Consider the following 11,473-nt stretch of genomic DNA (forward strand, 5'->3'; position numbering starts at 1 on the left):
GGGCGCGGAGGCACCGGCTGGTCCCGGCTTTAAAACATCTTCAAGGGAAGGCGCTTCCCCCCGCGCCGCGCTCCTGGTGAGTCTCAGGAGTGAGGGAGGCGGTGGGAGGGTGCTGATGTCTTGCAGATGTACTCGGCGGCCGGATCCTCGCTGAAGGCAAAGGGAAGCTTTCTCCACGAGTCCGATCCGACAGGAGGCTGGCGTTTGGTTTTGCGGAGGGGTTTTTTCCCCCTCTCTTCCTCTCTCTGTCCCCTTCCCTCCCTCTCAGCTGCTTTCCACCCCCCTCCCCCTTTCTCCGCTGGATCGAGCCGCTCTCTGGCACTTCAAAAGGCACAGGCTGGCATGCAGGGAGCCTTTGTAGGGTCTACATGAAAATTGGACACCCCTGGGAGGGCAGATCGAGACTTAATAGGAGCCTGTAATTACGTGGCAAAGGCTTTGTGCTGTTCCTGACGTTTTACAGACCCCTCTTCCCCCTCGCAAGCTCTCGTCCTCCTCCCCCCTACCACCAAAAACACGCCGAGCCCCCTCCCGCTTTGCCACCATCTGACTTAGGCTCTCCCTCTCCCTCTCTTTGCTTTTCTGAAATAAAGACTCAGTTCTCACTGCCTCCCCTTTGCCACTGCATCGCGGGCAGAAAAGTCAACCTTGAAACCCTCGGTCACTTCAGCCAGGCTGCTTATGTGGCTACACATTGAACTCCCCCTAGTTTGTTTAAGAGCCTGTTGGAGAATCTCATGTGCATGTTTTGATACCAGCTGCGGGAGAAACCTTTTGGAAATACTGCCCGTCCAGTCCAATCAAGTTTTCTCCGATTTTTTTTTAACGTTTCCTGCTGTTCCAACAGTTTGGCTTCAGGCGATTAAAGAGAGAGAAAAAAACGAACCCAAACAAGGGGTTAGATTGTTTTTTAAAACATATTTGTGCCAGACAATGTGTTGTTATTAAAGAAAAGATCCAGCAAATGGGAGCTGATGGGAGGACCCTGTGGAGAGCTGTTGGGGAGACCTAGAGGTATGGGGGGGGAGCTCGTAGGAACCCTCTCTCTGGACTGTTTTTGGAGTCTGAAGCACAGGAAGATGGGAAGAAAAGGACTGGGAAATTTGGTATGTCAGCTTGGTTGGGCGATCTGGAATCAGCCGGAGTCAGAAACCTTTGAAGCGTTAGAGGCAGCAAGCTTTGCCTTGAACTCAGCCCCTACAGCCCTCTATACTGTGCCTTTAAGCAAAAGAAAAAAAAAGAGAGAGAGAGAGAGACCCATCATCTCTCTTGGAAATCAAGGGGGATTTGGGATGAGAGACAGAATGAGACAGAGAGAAAGAAAAGGGCCGTGCACACATTTGAGGAATCTAAATACCAGTGAATTTTGACTGATCACATGAGATTTATTCTATACCAGTTTGAATGGTCTCATAAGGGATGAATTAGCACCATCAGACCAGGTAAAATATGAAGAGCTTAAAATTAGGGAGTTCTTTAAAACATTTTTTAAAAAAGAAAGGGCAAAAGTAAGCAAAGAAGCCCTGCTTTCGTCTCGCAGAGTGGTTGGCCAGGGAAGCCCATGGGGTTGCGTGAGTCTTGAGTGACGGTCTCAACAGGAGAGAGCAGGGCCCATGTGTTTCAATGGCAGGAGTCTGGGTCCAAGCTGCCATAGACAGACCAGAATTTCCAGCCCCCTGATCTTGGAAAAGAACATTTGATGCCATCAAAGGCCTTCAGATTGAAACCAGATGTGCTTCCCTTGGTTCTTTCCATGCATTTAATTAAGGAGCAAGGATGGAGGAGACTTTTTCATCATTAGTCCTCTCCCTTCGCCCCATGACCCCCCCCCCTTCCCCTCTTCCCTGCCTGCAGGATTCCTCCTCAGCAACTCCTTTTACTCTTTGCAGCCTTGAGCACTCAGACTGCTGCCTTGGCAGCCCTGAGTGTGCCTTAGTCATGCACACAATCTCATTGCTTTGCATCCATCAACCTGGGTGCATGGGCCCAAATGTGTGTGCGTGGGGGTCTCTGTAGCTCTAGGTATGGGCTGATGGGGGCCTGCATGTGTGTGTGTGCATTCAACCCTCTGTGTGCGTAATCTCCTGTGTGCCATTTGCATCCAACCCTCTATGCTACATGTATTCAACCCTCTGCATGTATATTAATGAACTTCTGCATACCTACTCGCATATGCGAGTATACATCCAGTCTTCTGCATATGTGTGTGCAAACTGTGTATATGCTTGTATATCTTACCCATCTGTCTGCATATGAATGTGTATCCAACCTTCTGTGAGCGTATGAGTAATACGTGTGCATGTGTGTCTTCCACCCCATGTATGTGTGAGTCTTCTCTGTGTATGTGTGTGTTTGAAGAGGGGTTCCCCATGAATGTGAGTGTTTGCATGTGATGTATGTGAGTGTGTGACTTCAACCCCATGTGTGTGAGTTTTCTCTATGTATGTGTGTGCTTGAAGAAGGGTTCTCCACCAGTTCGTATGTGTGTATGGGGCCAGTGTGTATGTGTGTATACAGGGGATAAGGCTGCGTAAGTGTCTGTGCTCTTGGAAGATGGTTCTGTGTGTACCATAGACAGTCTGGATCTGTCTGTGCATACAGGCCAGCTACATGACCGTGGTGTTTAACATACCCTAATAAAGTCTTAAACCTGTTTTTCTGTCTGTGCTTCTGGAGAAGGGTTCTCTCCCATGCCTGGACATGTGTGATTCCCACAGGTGTTTGGGGCATGCCCTGTATAAGAGCCCACGTGTGCAGGTACATTCAGGAGGATGCAAGAGCACTGCCTGCATTATGAGGCTGTGAGAATTTGCTGTGTGCGCCTGCTGCCCATATAGTAGGTGATGCATGGTGATCTCTCTCAGCACATCTCTGAGGCCCAGCATTGTGCTGGATGCCAGCACAGCAGACTCCCACCTCACACATCAATGGGCCTCTTGACTTCTTATTTAAAGCTGGCTTTTGATGGCTGTTGCAGCAGATCTGGCTTTTCTGGTGGTGTGAGGGAAGGTTGAGTGAGCCTGGTGGGGGATTTGCATGCTCTGGTTCTGGCTAAGGGCAGCCACCATGACTCAGTTCAAGGGTTATTCTCAGTGAGGGGAGTGGGGGGCGTTGTTGAGGCCACTCACTCCTGCTTCTGTTGAACTCCAGGGGCAGAGTTGGAAGCCATGGGGTGCTCCCAGTTGCTACATGCCAAGTCCCTTTTCATCTGTCCCTCTGGAAACCTCTCCATGGCAGGCAGAGATAGCCCAGCCACACTACCACAGCAGAACACCTTCTCTGCCATTCCCCTCTCCAGCACACCCTTCTAATCCAGCAGGCTCAGAGAAAAAGAAGGCGGGAGGGGACCTCTCGAGGTCATCTGGTCCAGCCCCCTCAAGGCAGGATCACCCTTCACTGAACCATCCCAGGCCCATGCCTGTGCAACCTACCCTTGACAGTTTCCAAGGATGGAGATTTTAGAGCATCCCCAGGAAACCTGGTCCAGTGCTTGACCACCCTCACAGACAGAAAGTTCCTCCTTGTCTCCAACCTAGATTTCCCCTGCTGCAGCCTGAGGAGACATTTCATAAACCCTAAGCACTAGCCAGATTGGAATGGGTCTCCCTTGCTCCTGCCTATACCCCAGGGGTGCAAGGCTGAGGGAGTTTATCCCAAGGAAGAACCTGCCTTTGATTGGTGCGTCTGAGATGAGGACTGCCCGGGGACCAACTGTTGTCACTGGCCCCTCGCCCACTGGCTGCTGAGGATCTACCCTGTTGGGGTTGGGAGCCTGAGCTGAGAACAGGGTGTAAGGAGAAAGGATGGTGTAAAGAGGAAGGAACCTACCAAGGACAGCTTTGGAAGCTGACCCCTTCCAAGGGGGCCTCAGTGCTTCGTTCCCCTTTGACATCCCAAGTCAGTATGAGGTCTCTGGGGAGAAGCCACCCAGGACCCCAGCTCCAGCAGGGACATGCCATAGTCAGCTTCTCCTGAAGGGGTGCACCCTGAGGGGCTCCTGATCCACTCTAGAGCTAAGGGGAGTGATCCCCCAGGTCTCTGCCTGAAAGCTCAGCTGCTAAACTAGAACCCCCTCCCCCACAGCCCCGGGCCCCCCAACCTGCTCTCTGCCCCACAGCCACAGGCTCCATCCCCAGCTGGTGCAGTGGGAGCAGCAGCCGGAGCAGGACATACTGCCCCCCAGGCCTGGGGCAGAAGCTGCAGCCACCCCTACCCACAGGTCTGATCTGGAACTGGCATCAGGGGTGCAGACCTACCGCTCACTGGGCATGTGTGGCATGGACCGAGCTCTGGGGGCAACCCCTTTCCCCACCACGGCTCAGTCTGGATGCAGAGGTGCCTAGCAAATGGCACCCAGCAGCCACGGCCCACTGTATTAGGCACACCTGGCCCAGCCTGGCCCAGCCACCAGTTTAATCCGCACTGAGGCAGAGGTCCCTGGGCCCAGACCTAGCTGGCCCATGTGTTTATCCACCTATGGCTGATATACACAGTCTGTGGTGTTTCTCTATTCCTAAATCAAGAATGTGGGACCCCATCTGCCTCTGCAGTGCTGGGGGACAGGACAAGATTAAGTGAAGTGCTAGATTTCCTTCAGAATAAACAATGTCTAGTTTAGCTCTTGATGTAGGAGACCTCATCAGTAAACCAAGCAATGGAAACAAAACCAGGCCACTAGGTTACTGGGGCAATGGTTGCAAAGGTTCCACAGGTGTACAAATAGCAATGGAAAATACCTGTCTGATATGGCCAGAAAGCACAACATGCAAAATAAACCCACGTACCTGTAGCTGTACGATATTTCCATGATGCAAAAACCTACAACGCAATTAAATGTACAGGTAGCAGTGGAAATTGTTTGCATGTTAAGTTATGACCCTGATACACATGCATCCCATACCATTACATGCCTTGCTATAGATACGGTTTGCATGTTATTACTAGAATACCCAACATTTATGATATGAAGACAGAGCCCCAGGCAGAAGAGTTACTCTATGTGTAACTGGAGAATGTCAGTATGATGTTACCATGATACATACCACATCCATGCATGTACCTGTACTTTTCTAAAATATTTACACGGTACTACCACTGAACACAATATAACTAAATGTACAAGCAGCTAGATCAAATGTTAGCTTGATATTATCATGATATACAAGCCTATACCAAAAGTAAACGTGTATGTAGCTCTGTACAATGTCTGCATGCTATTACTGTGAAGGCACACATACAATATAATGACATGCACATGTAGCCATGTAAATAGTCGACATGTTAAACTTGTTACATGTACATACAAAATAATTAAGTTTACACTTGACTATGTAAAATGTTGTATTACCACAATACATTTACAAACAATATAATTAAATGTACATATAATGAATGACATAGATATTTAAAATGCAGAATTTAATAGATCACTTCAAAATCCTTAAAACCTTGTTCTCTTTCCTGAACATCATTCTGTAGAATAATAAAACTACTCTTTTTCTCTATTAGATAGATATGGCATAGTTATAAACCAAATTAATTTGAAATAATTTATATTATAGAAAATACTAATTTAGCTTGTAACCATGACAGGTCAAATGCATACAATCTTGTCTGAGTTTAAAAGCTAAGCACCTAGAAATCTTGGGTGCTTCTAGTACAAGCCAAGGAGCTGTGGTTAAACACTTGGCAGATCTTAGACCATAGAAACCAAGTGAATGGCAAAATGTCATTTGTTCTCATTGTTGCTACTGAGCTGACTGATGGGAATCAACCAATATTAATTTAAATATTTGCACTGCAATGATTCTTCTTAAAATGTGATTCTATTTTCCTTTGATATGTTGGACGTGTGTTTATTTTCCCTTTGTATGCAACTCAGGAATGAATTTCTTAAATCTCTACAAACAAGTGAAAAAAAAAGCCCTTTGTGGACTATAATGTTTCCATTTATAATTTTGGGGATGTGAAAGGAATGTTCTCTCAGCTTTCCCAAAAGTTTACAGAAATGTAATTGTGACAATTCAGGGAATTGGTTCATGTACCAATTATGAGTTCTGGTAGATGTTAGAATCATAGAAAAACAGAGCTGGAGGGAACCTCAGGAGGCTATCTAGCTAAATCCCTACTCACAGCAGGATCGTCCCTTTCTAAAATATCTCAGCCACATTATTGGGTCTCTAACTTCTCTACATAAACCTTTCCAATGCTTAACCACTCTTATTCTTCCTAATATCCAACCTTAATTTCCTTTGTTGCCATTTAACACTGTCACTTGTCCTCTCCCTTGCAGCCAGAAAGAACTGTCAGTCACCATCCTCTTTATAATCACCTTTCACATATTTAAATACAGATATTAAAATCGCTCATCATTCTTTTCTTCTCCAGATTAAATAATCCAAGTTCTTCAAACCTTTCTAAGTCATGTTTCCTAGACCATTTTTTGTTGCTCTCTGCCCGATTTTTTCCAGTTCGATTATCTCTGCTTTGAACTGTGATGTCCTAAGCTGGACACAGTACTCCAGGTGAAGCCTCACCAATTCTGAACAGAGTGGAAGAATCACTTCCTATCACTTGCCTGTGACTTTCTTGTTACTATAGCCCAGGATGCTATTGCTGTTTTTGCAACAAGAGCACACCGGTGGGTCATACTGAGTTTGTGATCTACTATAACCCCAAGTCTTTTTCAGAAGTATTGTAGCCTTACCACATGCTCCCACCTTTGAATTTGTGCATTTGATCGTTCCCTCCAAAATACAGTACTTTGCACTGACCTTACTAAATTTCATTTAACTAGTTTCAGACCATTTCTCCAGTTTATCAGGGTCATTCTGAATCTTAATCTTATTCTCCAGAGTGTCTGCAATGCCACCCAGATGGTACCATCTGCAAATTTACTAAGTATACACCCAGTTCTATCTTCCAAGTCATTAATTAAGATTTTAAACAATACTGGACCCAAAGGAAGACCCCCGGGGAACCCTACTTGATACCTTCTCACAGTTAGATATTGAGCAATTGAGAAATATTCTTTGAACAGAACGATCCAATCACTTACGTATCCACCTTACTTTCATCTTGACTGTATTCCCTTAACTTACTAATGAAAACGTCATGGAAGACAGCAGTGAAAGTCTTGCTAAAGTTGAGATATATTATATCCATTGTTCTCCCTCCATACAGACAGCCCATCACCCTGTCATGGAAGGAAATTATGAATTTGTTGCATTCTTAAAAATCTTCATCTGTGTGGAATCAGCCATGCTGTCAAGCCTGTGCCATGTTTCTCCCAAATCAGGAAAAAATGGAAGGTCGTTAAACCTGAATGGCTTCAGTTTAAGGGGGCAAAGAGGTTTCTTAAGCAAAGGGATGGCTGAAGCCTAAGGAAAAACATCCAGCCATACTCACCTGCAAAGAGCAGGCTCAGAGCAGTAGAAATTCCTCAGAAGTAGAAGAGAGAACAAAAACCACATAGGCTAGGTAGGTAAGGGTGAGTCACAGAGGAAGCTCGGTAAGAAGAAAGACACGCTCAATGGGGCAAACTCAAATGAAGCACACACAAAAGGAAGGAGTGGAGCATGCATGTGTAGTAGAAGAGTTCACTCAGGAACAGTAAAATTGGCTGCACAGGAGGGACAGACAGACTGACTCAGTGATTCAGAGTGCAACAAAGCAGTGCTGGACTCCTTAGTGGAATGTGACTCAAGTCCAAAGAATGCTCAAGAGAGGTCAGAAAAATGCATGTAGGCATTTATTATTTTGTCAAGAAGTTTTTATTTCTTGTGCTACCTCAAGTCAAGAATAATTAGCTTTTGGAACCTTTACAAACCTTTCGTGTCAGGGAAAAGGTTTGGTTACACTTCTAGGAAATGCATAGGGGACGGATTCAGCAATGTTTTGGGAAACTTAGGGGCACAAATACCACAAAAATTCCATCTTCATGAAAGGGTAACAAACAGGGAGCATGTGCCCAAGAAGTGAGCTGGAAAGGCTAAGGAAGGAGCCAGTGCTGTTGTGCCTACTCAGAACAAGGGGAGCACATATGGTGGGGCCTGAGCAGAGTCCAGCTGGGGTATCTCTATCAAGTGTGTGTGACAGCGTGAAAATGAAATAAAATTAATGCAATGAAACAGCAGGAGCAGCAGGTTATTTATTCACATTAAAAATGAACAAGTAACTGTCCTCAAATCAGGAGCTGGAAGCCGTGCCAAAGGAGATATCTAGGTCCCCCCCATACGCCTACCTCCTTTATTTTATTTTTCAGACTTGTTATCTGATGCCTTTCATGAAGGCAATTACTTAACTCTTTATTGCTTATCAGTTTGGTGACTTTGGCTTCCTTCTTTGTCTAAGTATTACAGTGTGAAAGTATCACAGTCTAGGGCTTTCATAGTCAATATTTCATCCTGCTGGCCTCTTTCTTCTACACCTCAGCCCTGCTCATGTGCAAGCTCAGATCTTGCCAAGGACTGCAAACTATTGGGCACAGAGAGGCACATTTCTTTTCTCTCCCTATCTCCCTGTCTGTTGCAGATTGAGGAAAATACGCGGTTGTAACGTTGAGGCCTAAGCTCAGAGGCCCTGATTAAAAGTGGATTTGGAAGCTCTCCAAAGAATGAACAGGAGACCCCCCTCCTCTAGCCATTTCCCTTGATCTGATTCAAGGTTAAAGCCAACCCTGGCCCTGCACAACTGTTTGTTCTTTTCTCAGGTCTTTTGTTTTCAGTCTGGAAATGTTTATTGGACCTGTTCAGAAAACGGCAAAGTTTGAATTTCAATAAAAAGCGATGCTTTAGAAATTGTTTCAGCTATATAGTGCAGGCAGTCTCGCCATCCAACTAAGGTTAATTTAACTCCTTTGGAAACTTATCACTATCCATTACCATCTCCCATGCGTGCCCTTTTCAGATGGCTGCAGAAACAAAGCTCTGTCCAGTGTCCACTTCAGGAGGAAAGGGACACAGTCTCCTGACTAGCCATATCCTAGCTCGGACGCACTTGCAGAATCTACCTTGGAATGCTACAAGCCTTGAAGCAAGAAATATTAGGGTGCTCCATGACCCAAGGGTAGAGCGGAATAGACAGTTATGGGCTTATTATGATTAAGGCAGTGGATTGGAGATTTGGATTTAGTTCTCAGCAGTCACTGGCATCCTGTGTGGCTTGGGATTTTTTCTTTGCCTCAGTTTTTCATCTGCAAAACCTAAATAAACAAACAAGATGGACAAAGGAAATCACAGCTGTAAGCTACCCCGGGCAGAGACTGTCCCCTCCTGTGTGTACAGAGCCCTACTGTATTGGGCCCTATCTTAGTTCTCACAGTATTTCATTATACCAGTGAGGATATCAAGCTCAGTTGCTCTCCACAATATGTTGTGCATGCACAATGATGTTACCCTCATAGTAGCAACATGCTTCACAAATATTATATGATAAAGGCTACTGGCCTTATTTTATGGATGTGGAAACTGAGGCAAGAGATAATGAGGTGACTTGCCCTCAGCAAAATAGCAAGTATGTAGCCAAGGGGAAGCTCCAAACCAGAGCTCTCTAGCCTCACCTTAGCCACAAAATTATCCTTCCTCTACCACTCCTGGGGGGGTAGGGACACAGTAACAGGATTTATATGGAGTAAGTGAACAAAGACATAGCCAAGGATGAAATAACATTTTATTTCACCACTTTCCAGGTCATGAACCTGTTATTTCGACACTTACTAACTTATCACTAGCCTGCCTCAAGCTGAACACACAGTTCCCTTCCCAATTTTAAGCTGCCATCTCACCCAAACATCTTCAGCCCTTTCTCCTGGTCTTTTCAGTTATTCCAAGCTATAGCTCTACTTCTCCCCTGCTCTTTTTTCCCAGCTTGCTTCATAGTTCTTGACCTGTGCCCACTGCATTGGTGACACATCAGTGGGGCATGGGGAGGGACATGCCTCCCCAGATTTCTGCTCCAACAATGGGGCCCAGGGCCGTAGCCTGGCCAGAGTAAGGGCCCAGCAGCAGTGGGGGTGGAGGCAGCAGCGCAATTTCTGTGCTAATGGTGGGGTGTGACACTGCAGCCTGGCTGGACTCAATGCCCAGCACCAGCATGGCACTGCGGAGTTGTGTTCCCCCACTGTCAGCACTTATGCATTGCCAGTGGCCTGCTGTGTGCCACCGGCTGAACTCCCCACTGTTTTATCAAAGCACGACATCTACCTTTTTCTAACAGAGGGGACTTGAGTGATGCCCTCTTCCCACAATACCTTCTTAGTCATATATTGCTCCTGATCAGACTATAAAAGACCCCTTCAGTGACGATGGACTTGGCTTTAAAAGAGGTCCTATTGATTCTTCCTTCCTCACAGCCTTTGGCCTAAGTGCAAGATTCTGCTACATCGGTGTCCCAGAGAGCAGAAGCAGAGGCTACTTAGGATTATCAATATCCTAATTTGGAAGCAGGCAGAGAAAACTAAGCTATAGGTATTACTCATGTGAGTAAAGTCTGCAGGATTAGGACTGGAGCAACCTCTACCTGATTCTGTGATGGCCCTTCAGATACCTTTAAGCCTTCATTTTGTTTATCCTCTTTCAGATATCACCAGCAAACAAGGGCCTGACATATTCCTATTGGTACAACTGATCTTACACAGCTCACCAGGCTTCTTTTTTCTCTCCCACCTTCTCCCATAGGGTGAATTATGAGCTCAGCAGTAGCTATTGCAGATAAAAGATATATATTTAGAAAGCATCCCAGTTGCATATTCTGCATAATAGGCAGGGGCTTGATTTCACTTTCCAAATTATGAACTTTTTTAGTGCATTCTTTAACAATGTGACCTTAATTAAAAGGAACAAGGTGGTATACTGTTTCAGAAGATAAAGTCAGAATGGGGGCAATATGGTCTTAACTGAGTTTGGAATCTACAATCTGAGCTTACTGATTGGCCATCAGTGATGTCATAGCCATTTCTAAAATGCCGTGATTGGCCTAATTATTGTATGTTTTATGTACCAGTAAATTCCATTTCACACCAGCAGTAAGATACAGTTCAGACTGTACATTTCTCAAGTGGTAAAAATCAGCCTTCTTGCTTTACGACACTAACTGAGGTGTATTATCATCACTCAGAAATGTGCCGTTCGCTCTCATCTTATTGTTTAAATATGTGCCTCCAGGAAACCGTGGCTACATTTTTTTCAGTTTGCAAACTGTAGCTAAAAACTGGCTTCATGACTCAGGCAGGAAAACAAGAGAGAGAGCTTTATAGATTAACAAAACCCTAAAGGCTAAGAGAAAGAGAGATACTGATTCAAAAATTGTGCTGCTTGAATTCAGGGAGTGTAAAATTTTACTCAGGTAGAATGTGAGCTGTACAGCCACACTGAAATGGCCTGTTTTGGGTTGTGTTGCTCTGCATTGTGTCACCTTTTTGTTGCCCTAGTCTCTAGGTATGATCCTGGTGCCTTAACTCTAGTGATTCACCTGG

The sequence above is a fragment of the Crocodylus porosus genome, unplaced genomic scaffold, assembly GCF_001723895.1.
Source record: "Crocodylus porosus isolate Cpor-Errol unplaced genomic scaffold, CroPor_comp1, whole genome shotgun sequence".
In the NCBI taxonomy this organism is placed as follows: domain Eukaryota; kingdom Metazoa; phylum Chordata; order Crocodylia; family Crocodylidae; genus Crocodylus; species Crocodylus porosus.